Consider the following 11,151-nt stretch of genomic DNA (forward strand, 5'->3'; position numbering starts at 1 on the left):
GCAGCGGCCCAAAACGGGCCTGATCCGCGCCAAAATGGGTGCGGATTGGGCCCGTTTTTTCACAGATTGGGCCTGTTTTGGCCCGCTGCGAAGCGCAGGAGCACTCCTGCATTCCACAGTGGCTCAAAATGGGCCCGATCCGTGCCAAAACGGGCCCGTTTCAGGTGCTGTGGAGTGCAGGAGCACTCCTGCGCTCCACAGTGCCTCAAAACAGGCCCGATCTGCAGGCACGTTTTGGGCTGCTGTGGAGGGCAGGAGTGTTCCTGCGCTCCGCAGCAGCCCCCAACCCAAGCCCCTGCGGAGTGTGGGCATGCTCCAGGGCTGTGTGATGACATCACTTCCCGGAAGTGGCATCATCACACTGGTGGGAGCGTGTGCGCACTTTGCGTGTGCGCTCCCCCCTGCTCAGAGGTAAGAGCCAGGCCCCAATCTCCTGCTGGGAGATTGAGGGGGCCTGGCAACCCTAAACCCAGCAATGGGAATGCCTGGTGCAGCAGTGGCCCCGAGCAGTGCTCCTGCTCTGCAGTGGGCTGATTTGGGCCCGTTTCAGGCTGAATCGGATCCGTTTGGGCGCTGAAATCGGCCCGCTGTGGAGCATAGGAGCGCTCCAGGACCCATTGCACTGTCCCAGCAGTGTTCCTACATGCCACAGCTGGCCGATTTTGGCCCCAAATGGGTCGAAATCGGCCTGCTCCAGAGCACAGGAGCTGCTTGTAGAGCCCCCCCTTTTTTTAACGGGCTTGGTTGCTAATAGCAAATAATGGCGATTGGAGGTGGGTGGGGGTACCTTCTTTGGGAGGCCATAAATGGCCCCCTAAAATCCAATCTTCATGAATCTTGGGAGTTTGTTAGAAGGCAGTCAAGACCCCCAGCATATTTGGTAAAATTCAGTCAAAAAATGGCTCCCCCAGGCCCCCGGAAAACCCCGAATCACATTTTCCATTAGAAACAATGGCCGAATTTTACCAAATTTGCTTTATACTACCAAGGAACATTTGAGCATGTGCAAAGAGAAGGTACGTCATAGGATACCACCCCTCGTCTTGGAGGAACAAGGAGGAAACCTGTGCCAGCCCATACACAGGATCGACTGCCATGTGGCTGAACTGTGCGAGTGAACAGGAAAGTAAAAGGAGAAACCCGTGTAAGTGCAATCACATGCACTAATTCGTCTCGTGTAGTTCAACTCTTGGGCTCCCTGCACATCTGGACTGCATGGGTCACAAACTTGGAAACAGCTGCATATTAAATTCCTTTAAAAAAGAACACTTTGGACATGACATTACTAGAGAAATGGTCCTCATATGAGCATACTAATAATTCATCTTTTGCCAAATCACAAATCTGCTTCAATATCAAAGTGAACACCGATTTCCCAGCTAAACTGGGGGAACTAAAATCAAAAGAAGTGCCTTGCTTTGGAGGTCATGTTTACAGTTGCATTTTCAAAGCGAGGGGGGTGGGATATAGGAAACTAGTATTTAGGTGATGGGAATATCATGAAGGACAGTGTCTCACACTAATAAATGAGACCATAAAACTGAATTACAGTTCAGGCTAGTAGGAGAGTTATACAAGGAGACACATCAGTTATAAAAGTTTAACAGCACTGTCTGGCAAAGCTAGAAAATGGCCATAGACTCCATTTGAAAATTACTTTAAGGGGCCTTGATACTAAATGAGTAATAGCTAAATAATACCAAGTACAACATAATAATAGCATCTATAAAATGGTCTTTAGAGCCAAGAAGCATAGGATTTTACTGTTGAATCTGTGTTGGGTTTTTTTTAACCTTAATAGCCTTCCCTCCCTTCCTTTCTTTATACTTTGTCAGTGCAGATGCAACATTTTTATCCCACCTTTCCTCCAAGGAATTTGGGGCAATTCACATGCCAACAACATGTATCTTCAATATTTTGTAGTGTCATGTGGAACCCCTCCTGAAATGTTTTGCTAGTCCTTGGAAACCCTCAAGGATTTTAGTTTGAGGAATTCATCCTTGGAATTTTACTTTCGCTGACGTCCCTTGACAAATGACAACTCTATAGTAGCCCTCGGGAAAAGTTTTTGCAATTTTTACCAAAATTAGGTGTTTCATAGTCACTCCAAATTTTGATTTAGGCAAAATCTAATACAGGCTGTAAGCACAGCTGAACTTCCCAGGCATGCTTTTTATGTGTGCCAACCTCCAGCTGTGTACTGGAGTTCTCCCTGAACTACAACTACAGACTACAGAGATCAGTTCTCCTTGAAAAACTGGCTGCTCTGGAGGGTAGATTGTATGACACTATATCCCCGCTGAGCTCCATCTCCTGGCCTTGCCCTCCAAATGTCCAGGAATTTCCTAACCCAGAATTGACAACCTTGTGTTTTTCCCACCTTGATTGTAAAATCAATACTTTGTTCTGTGTTGTGGTCAACAGGATATTTACTTACTTGCTTCCTTACATTATTTCTATTATAACGGTTGTATATTTTCAAAGGCACAAATGAAAAAATATAGTACAGTAAAATACATTTTAAAACCTAGACACATAAAAATTTCCAGTTCCATGTTCTTAAAAATATACAGTAGATACATGGACATTAAATTGAGAGAGGAAAACCAGGATGGTGAAAACCGGGGCATGAATAAATTAATCTACCAGAAGTCAGCTGAAACCAACGGGTTGGATCCTGTGACTCAGTTTTACTATCAGGGTTTTTTTTTGTGGCACCGGGAATGTGTTCTTAACGCATGTGCCAATGTGATGATGTCACATCCGGAAGTGACAAAATTGGCCCCAAATGAAGTACAGGAACATTCCCGCAACCAAAGCAACGATGTCACTTCCGGAAGTTACGGCATCACATCTGCTGGGAGCATACATGCCACACGCTCCTGGGGTGCCTGTCAGCTCAAAATCTCCAACCGGTCACCAGTGAGCGGCAAGCAAATAAACCACCGGGAGATTGCCCACCACCAGCAGGCACTTGAGATCTATAATGCTCCTTAACTCAGGACCTAACCAGATGTTATGCTTGCAGGAGCTGAAGTGAAAAATGTGGCAGGGGGACCCTGTGAGCAGAGGCAGAGCAGCTGTGGAGCCAGCGGGATGTGGACACTGCAGGGTCCCTGCATATCTGCTGCATCAATACAGCTTGTTAGCTGAAGCTCTTCAATTCACTGCCTGTATCTGCAGTTGCTACATCTTGTCCCTTCAGCTGCTGTTCTTGTTCTGGGCACAGGGTAGCCCTGTCACTGTTTCCACTTTGGCTACCGCAAATATCCCATTCTCCCACCTCCTCTGCAGTCAATGATGTTGACAGTTCTTCGGCTTATTGGTTCTTTCCACTCACAGCCTGCAAAGTGGGGTTGACAACTCTGGCCTGGAGAATTCCTGGTGATTTGGGGGGTATGGATGGGGGGGGGAGTTGGGGAAGGAATTTCACCTAAAATCTATGGTATACTGTGATGTGTGTTACAATATCGTAGACTCTGCCCTCTGAAGCCGCCATTTTCCCCAAGGGATCTTATATTCAAAGTTGTCTTCCTTTCAAGTAAATATGGTAGTGTCCTCTTCATCGCTCAACAACTCCAAAAATATGCAATCAGAGTGCAAGTCCAATCCACCCAATATCCTGGGAGGAGCATCACAAAGATTAAATCATCACTGAATTCTACTCACTGGTGGCAATCTATGTATCTGTCCCTGTAGAGAAAGAAAAGGCCTGAACCTTTGCTCCCTGGTGGCAGCAAGAAAAGAGGATTACCTGGCAGCCTTCTCAGTGTTCACAAGGCCTTTAATGGGCAGTAATTAGCATGAGCCTGCTTTTGGACAGCAAAGCACTTGCATTACATCAGATATGATGATAATAATAATGTTAGACTTAACCGAAAGGTTGAGGAAAGATCTGGATTCTAGCATTTTTGTGCTCGTTCAAGTACAGAAGAGGAAGAAAGACGGGGCTCCCACCACCAATCTGAAAACCAGTTATTCCCAGTGTTTAATTTCTAAAGAAGTTTCCACGCCAGCCTGCTTAAGCATTGTGGAAGTCAGGAGACCTGCCCCATTCACTCAGATGGGGGGGGGCTGATGGTGGTTGGAGGAAAAGAACATCATATGAACGGGAAGGTCACATGCCATGAGAGTACCCCCCCACACACACACACACAGAGAGACAGACCTTAGGATGAAATCTCAGCATCATGTATCCAGTTGAGAGTTGCCAGTTCTGGGTTGGGAAATCCCTGGAGATTTGGGGGGATGGGGGTGGAGCCTGGAGAGGTCAGGGTTTGGGTAGCAGAGAGGCCTCAGCAGGGTATAATGTCCACTCTACAAAGCAGCCATTTTCTCCAAAGGACTGTTCTCTGTCTTCTGGAGATCTGTTGTAATTCCAGGAGATCTCCAGATAGCAAATCTCATCCAACCATCTTTGCCGAGTGGAACTTTCCTGCTTTCCTCTCCTTTTGCTGCTACCGGAGGCCCCTGAAATTTTGTCCCAGGGAGTCACTGGATCCACAGGAATAAAATAAAGGGCAGAAGATCTGCAGTGTTAGGGAGGAATTGCCGTAAATCGCCATCCCCTCTTCCCCAAATGGAAATGCCATTCCATTGGAGGGACTGTGTGGTTCGATACAGGTCAGTGTGGTGAGTTTTGCTTAAATTTGGAGTCAGTTTAATTTTGTCAGAAATTCTATGGAATTAGAAATTGTGTCAAGCATCTGTCTTCCTGTCTCCTTTCGGCTCCACGGTCTCCTCTTTCCTCAAAAGCCTCCACCCTTTCTCTTTTGTCCACTGTTATGCCTCGAACCGCCTCCCTCAACTCTCGCATGATGCAATCTCTCCTACTTTCTCCGAGTCCTTCCTAAACACCCTTTTCCATGAAGACTTTAGCTCACATGCCGCTTCCTTGCTGAAACTATGCCCACATGACTGAAATTGACACACATTCTTCTCCTTTGTATTCCTCATCTGTACTTCCTTCTCCCCACCCCTCTTCTTTATATAAAATTGTAGATTGTAAGGTCCTCAGGGCAAGGAACTGTCTTCCAGTACGTTGTAAATCAATGGCCCTATAAAAATAAATGTAACAAATAGTGTAGGAGGCTGAAATTGAAACACATAATGTTTGTCTCACTGTTGGAAGTTGCACTTCTATGCTAGGAGGAAAGGTATACTTCTGAAGATCTACTTAGTTACCACACTTGTATCTTGCCCTTCAGGGATTTCACGGCTTTCCCTATCTCCAACCTATGAAGTAGGCTAGGCCAAGACAGAATCAGGGGGTCAAGGTTACCCAGCAAACATTCACAGTAAACAGGGATTAGATCCAGAGTCGCCCCAATCCTTGTCTGTCTATCACACTGCACGAGCCTTACCTGTCAGGAAAGGTGTAAAACCTGTTAGAGTAAACAACACGACATTAAATTCACACTTAAAACAGTTCAGGGATGGTGGGAGGATAGGTATATGAAAATCTCTTGCCCGTAACAAAGATAAACTGAAGCATTTTTGCTTCAGCTTTTCCACAGAGGTGCATTTTGGAAAGCAAACAAAAGGCATTCAGTTTAATGGGGCATTTCTCCCTGGCACACGGCATCTCCCATTATGCATTCCTGTAGAGAATTTTCAGAAACTAACGGGGAGAAAGAAAGAAAGAAAGAAAGAAAGAAAGAAAGAAAGAAAGAAAGAAAGAAAGAAAGAAAGAAAGAAAGAAGTACCAGACTAATCCCTTCTCCCCCCTGTAAGAGTTTTCCTTGGCTTTGCTAAAAAACATGTTTAAGCCAAATCTCTGTTATCCTAAAGAATTTTCTGTCACAATGATGTTGTGTGAGAAGTCTGATAACTTGCTAAGCCCACTACATATTTCCTACAGGATTTTCAGTCACAACTACTTCTGTGAGAAATTTGATAGCTCATCTAAAAAGTTCCATATTGTCTGTAGGCATGTGAAGATGGAGCATGAAATTTCAACACAGACACATCTTTTCTCTGATGATTGTCTTTAAGATGGATGGTAATTGTACTGTACAAACTGGGGGCCTGTGAGGAACCGTGTAGGGAAGGGAAGGAAATGCCTCCCCCCCCCCTCTCTCTCACACACACACACACAGTCACAGCATCCCATGCCTCCTGGAGCATACTCAATACTTAGCATACACTGTTTCTGGTTTTCTTCTGTTGCTTTTGGATAATCTGCCAAATTCTGTTTTTCTGCTTATGTGGAGACTGGCCAGTCTACGTAGAATCTCCTACTTTGTCTGCAGGTGAACGTGTTTCGATGCTTTCCTGATGGCACAGGGGGAAGCTACTTTACAATGAGATGCAAGTCCATTCCAATAGTTACATTTTATGATGTGCATGGAAAGAATAAATTACACCCGATCCTCTTAATACATGCAATTGTCATTTTGCCCCAAAGGTTCACATGTAGTGTGTTCTCCCCATGCACGCGATTAAACATAGCAACAATAAGGGCTTCTGTGATGCCCTAAATTACTGTATGCTTTTTCAAAGCAAGCATGTAATGAAAAGATTCAATACGAACCTAAGCAGTAAATTGTTGATATGGAGACCATCGAGGACAATGCATAGCTGCTTGATGGAGTACATACCTAGTGTAACAGCATGTTGTCCCTCAAATCTCTGTCTCATTTTCTGTAGTCTCTGCCAGTGCTCTTGGCTTGCACCCTAATTGCTGAATTTGTTGGAAGTGAAGTACTGGGCAACATCTCGTTGTGTCTGGCACGCCAGTACTATAGAGGAGGCAGTAGAGGTAGTAAGACGAACACGTGAGATTCCTCTGTATCTTTCATCATGTTTGTTCTGCAGTTGTCTCAGAATGCTAATCTCAGGGATTTCCTTCATGCTGCCTCCTCCTCTTCTTCTTTGTGATCTCTCTCTCTCTCTCTCTCTCTCTCTCTCTCTCTCTCTCTCTGACCTCCAAATCTCTCTCTCTCCTCCTAGGCTTAGATAGACAGCTAGGATGCCTAAGTTGCCTTTATTTAACAATAAAGAACATCCATTGATTTCTTAAAGCAACAAGCATAGGTAAAAGGTGGTCCCCTGTGCAAGCACCGAGTCATTACTGACCCATGGGGGGATGTCACATCAAGACATTTTCTTGGCAGACTTTTTATGGGGTGGTTTGCCATTGCCTTCCCCAGTCATCTACACTTTACCCCCCAGAAACTGGGTACTCATTTTACCGTCCTCAGAAGGATGGAAGGCTGAGTCAACCTTGAGCCGGCTACCTGAACCCGGCTTCCACCAGGATTGAACTCAGGTCATGAGCAGAGCTTGGGTTGCAGTACTGCAGCTTACCACTCTGCACCAAGGGTCTCTTCCTAATAAGCATAACAACAACAACAACAACAACTGTGCTTATTTACCGCTCTTCTAGACAGATTAGTGCCCCACCCAGAGCGGTGATATTATTATCCCCACAATACAGCTGGGGAGCTGGGGCTGACAGGAATGGCTTACCCAAGGCCACCTACTGAGCTCATGGCAGCAGTGGGATTCGAACCAGTAGAGTGCTGATTTGCAGCCAAACCACTTAACCTTATTCTGAAAGCAGCCTCCTCCTTCTGCTAGCACATAGTTCTGCCTAACAGAACTAGGGTTGCTAAGCATGCTGATCGTCACAGCCTGAGAAGGGGGTGGAGGTTGTGTCCAAATCCAGAAGTGATGCCATTGCTGAGTGACACCATAGGAATCACCCAGTTCTCAATGGTAAATACCGTAGAGGTTTGGGGGAAGATTCCTAAATAGTTGCCTGTCACTTCCTGGTTCATATGAAATTCTTCCCCGCCACCCCCAACTTTCTGCAGCCATGAGTGACATTGATGAGTGAGTGAGTGGATTGGCAAGCAAACATGTACTGATGGTGGTTAGATGGCAAGTCCTAAACAGAACTGATTACATGTGATTATACTTTGGGAACACCGGCGCCTCCCATATGAACCTACACATGCACTCTAGTCATTTTGGGGAGGCTCTGCTTTGGGTGGCCCTGCCATTTGAGGCTGGACAGGTGGCAACACAACAAAGGGACTTCTTAGTCATGGTGCCAAAACTCTGGAATTCCCTCTGTCATTGTCTTCTATGAGCAGGTGAACTTTTTTTTTTGCTTTGTTTGGCTAATCCACACTGACTCCTCCTTCCTTATTGTGTTCTCTGTGTTTGCCTGTTTATATGTTTTTACTGAATTTTCTGTTTTACATATACTTTATTTTAAATATTGTTTTCATGTGTTTTATTACAAAACACTTCTGAACTCCCCCTTTGTCCTTTTCAGGCCTTGCTGTTCCTGTATCATATGACGAAACAGCAACTTGCTGAATTCAGACATTGATATAAACCGTAATTTATAAACCATGGTTTGATTAAACATCAGTTTAATCCAACAAACCACAAAAAAGTCCAAAAAAACCAGTATTTGACCATTGCTCCAAACCAGGATTTCAAACTGTGATTGGTAGCTGGTTTGTTAACCACAGTTTTGTACTAATTGTGGCTTGTTGTGATCTAAATTTAAAAACCATAGTTTATTACTTAGTCTGACTCCAGCCTCTCATCACTTCCTGGCCATAGACACAGTGGAATAAAGAATATATCCTCTCTAATGGGAGGCAGAGAGGAGATGACAAGCAAACTAACTGGGGCTTATGCACAAACTGGGTTTTGTTACACTAACCCATGTCTGTTGTTCAATCCCTGGTTTAAACAAACCATGGTTTCGTGAATCACAATGCTGTAAAATTGCTGTAAAGCTGCCAGAAAGCATACTGCTGAAAAATACAGGGACACATGAATAAGACTGCTGTTGTTTTTTTCCCTAAGGTAACCCAAAGTAATTATACTCTTAGAATGAACAGGGATTTTTCCCCCCTTTTGGAATCTAATCTGGAATATTTTAAAGAATGGGTTTTTATATTTTGCTAAGAACCTTCCTTATCTTCATTGCTTAGGCTTGCCAGCCTCCAGGTGATAGCTGGAGATCTCACAGATTTGTAGCTGATCTCCAGGCAACAAAGATTAGTTCCCCTGGAGAAAATGGCTGCTTTGAAGGGTGAACTCTATGGCATTATACCCCACTGAGGCCCTTCCTCTCCCCAAAACCCACCCTTTTCAGGCTCCACCCCCAAAATCTCCAGGAATTTCCCAACCTGGACCTGGCAACCCTATCGTTGCTTAAAGGTACAAACGTTTCTTCATAGCCAACCAAACACCTGTGCAACATTATTAAAGGCACAGACTAGAGAACAAAACTGGATTCAGTCACATTTGCACTGGGTGTCTGTGTGTGACCACCCTCCCCGTCTTAGAGCCTTAGAGAACAGGGCCTTTCTCCTCTCAGCAACTTTTGCCCCGCCCCTGCACCTTGATTCCGGTTAAGGCTGGTGGGAAATGACAAATCCTTTAGGCACAAACCTTCACCCTAGCTTGAGTAGGTTGAGAAAATCAGCGGCGATTTATTGAGGATTAGCAGATCAGAGTTGAGGAATGTAAAGAGGTTTAGACTGGCTAAATGGACCTCACAGTAAATTGGGGTCAGCCTTGCGGCTATGGAATGACATGCATAAAAGGAAAAAGAGGATGGAAGAGGGAGACCTACATGAACAATGCACAGCCCCTTCAGCTCAGTCTTGGATCATAGAGTGATAGGGAAATAGCAAGAGTAAAGATGGACCTATAATATTTTTAAAGCAGTTGTGGCTATCGGGAACCAAGTGGGTGCTCTTCACATAGGCCTGGATACATAGCGACTCATTCATGTAGAGGCACGATTTGTGCTCTTGCCTATCATTATCTTGCCACTTATTATCCTCCAACACATTACAGATGAAAATAGAGATGCTGTTCAGCAGCACCTCTGGGGAGTGGGCATGGCTCAGTGGTAACCATCTGCTTTGCATGCAGAAGGTCCCAGGTTCAATCACTAAAGGATCCCACAGTAGCTGGTGGGCATGGCTCAGTGGTAACCATCTGCTTTGCATGCAGAAGGTCCCAGGTTCAATCACTAAAGGATCCCACAGTAGCTGGTGTGAAAGACCTCAGCCTGAGACCCTGGAGAGCCATTACCTGTCAGAGTAGACAATTCTGACTTCTATAGACCCAATATAAACTTCCAGGAATTTCCTGACCCAGATTCAGCCACTCTACTGGCCCATTGTCAACCAGCAGCTTCCATGGCTGAGTGGAGATCTGAACTTGGGTTTCCCAGATCCTAGGCTGACACTCCAACCACTACATTACTCAGGGTCTAGGAGGGTGGTGGGCTCTCCACTGGAATTGTTCAAACAGAGGGTGGATAACTATCTGTCAGGATTGCTCCAGCTTTGGATTTCCTGCACTGAGCAGGAGTTTGCCCTAGATAGCGTATTAGACACCTTCAGTTGAAGGATTCTTCAGTGTCTGCTTTACATGATGCTAGCCTTAAAAAATTGCCCTAAACCATGTTTAATGTCAACAGGATGGATTTCATTACCGAATAGGTATAACATTCAATTGAATCTGCTATCTTGATGAGGTGTTTATGGAAGAGAATGGAAAAGAAGCCATTTTGTATCCATGTATGAGCTAGGATCTCCATTTGATGGCTGGGGGCAGGAGATCTCCCACCCACCCACCCACCCCGGCTCCTGTTGCCTGCTGCCACTCCAGCCTCCACTGCGAGAATAAAATGAAAAACAGGCTTTGGCACAACAGCGGTATGTCACTTCCACGGAAAACCCAGAAGTGATGTCATGCCTCTCTAGAATCGCTGGAAACACAATGGTAAAACCATAGTTTCCGGCAATTCCTAGAGCAGCATGACATCACTACTTCTGGGTTTTCCCTGGAAGTGACATAACACCACCACAATGATGATGTCCCCAACATCTCTGCCCCCTCAACTCCTGCTGATTGCCAGCCATTGACTGGCAACTATAGTATGAGCATTTACATGGATGTGTATTAGAGCCAACATGCAGTCATTCAGAGACTTCACTTCTAGAGGCCCCATGTCACTCCCCAAGGCAAAGGAAGAACAATGTTTTAGGAGGGATAGTTAACAAAAAAAAATTGGAACTCTGCCCAGTAAATAGGGACAGTTAAAGAGCTAGGCCCTCCTGAGGAAAAAAACAGCTGCTGTGGTGAATTAACTGCCATTTGTCTAGC

This window comes from Eublepharis macularius, chromosome 3, assembly GCF_028583425.1.
Source record: "Eublepharis macularius isolate TG4126 chromosome 3, MPM_Emac_v1.0, whole genome shotgun sequence".
In the NCBI taxonomy this organism is placed as follows: Eukaryota; Metazoa; Chordata; class Lepidosauria; order Squamata; family Eublepharidae; genus Eublepharis; species Eublepharis macularius.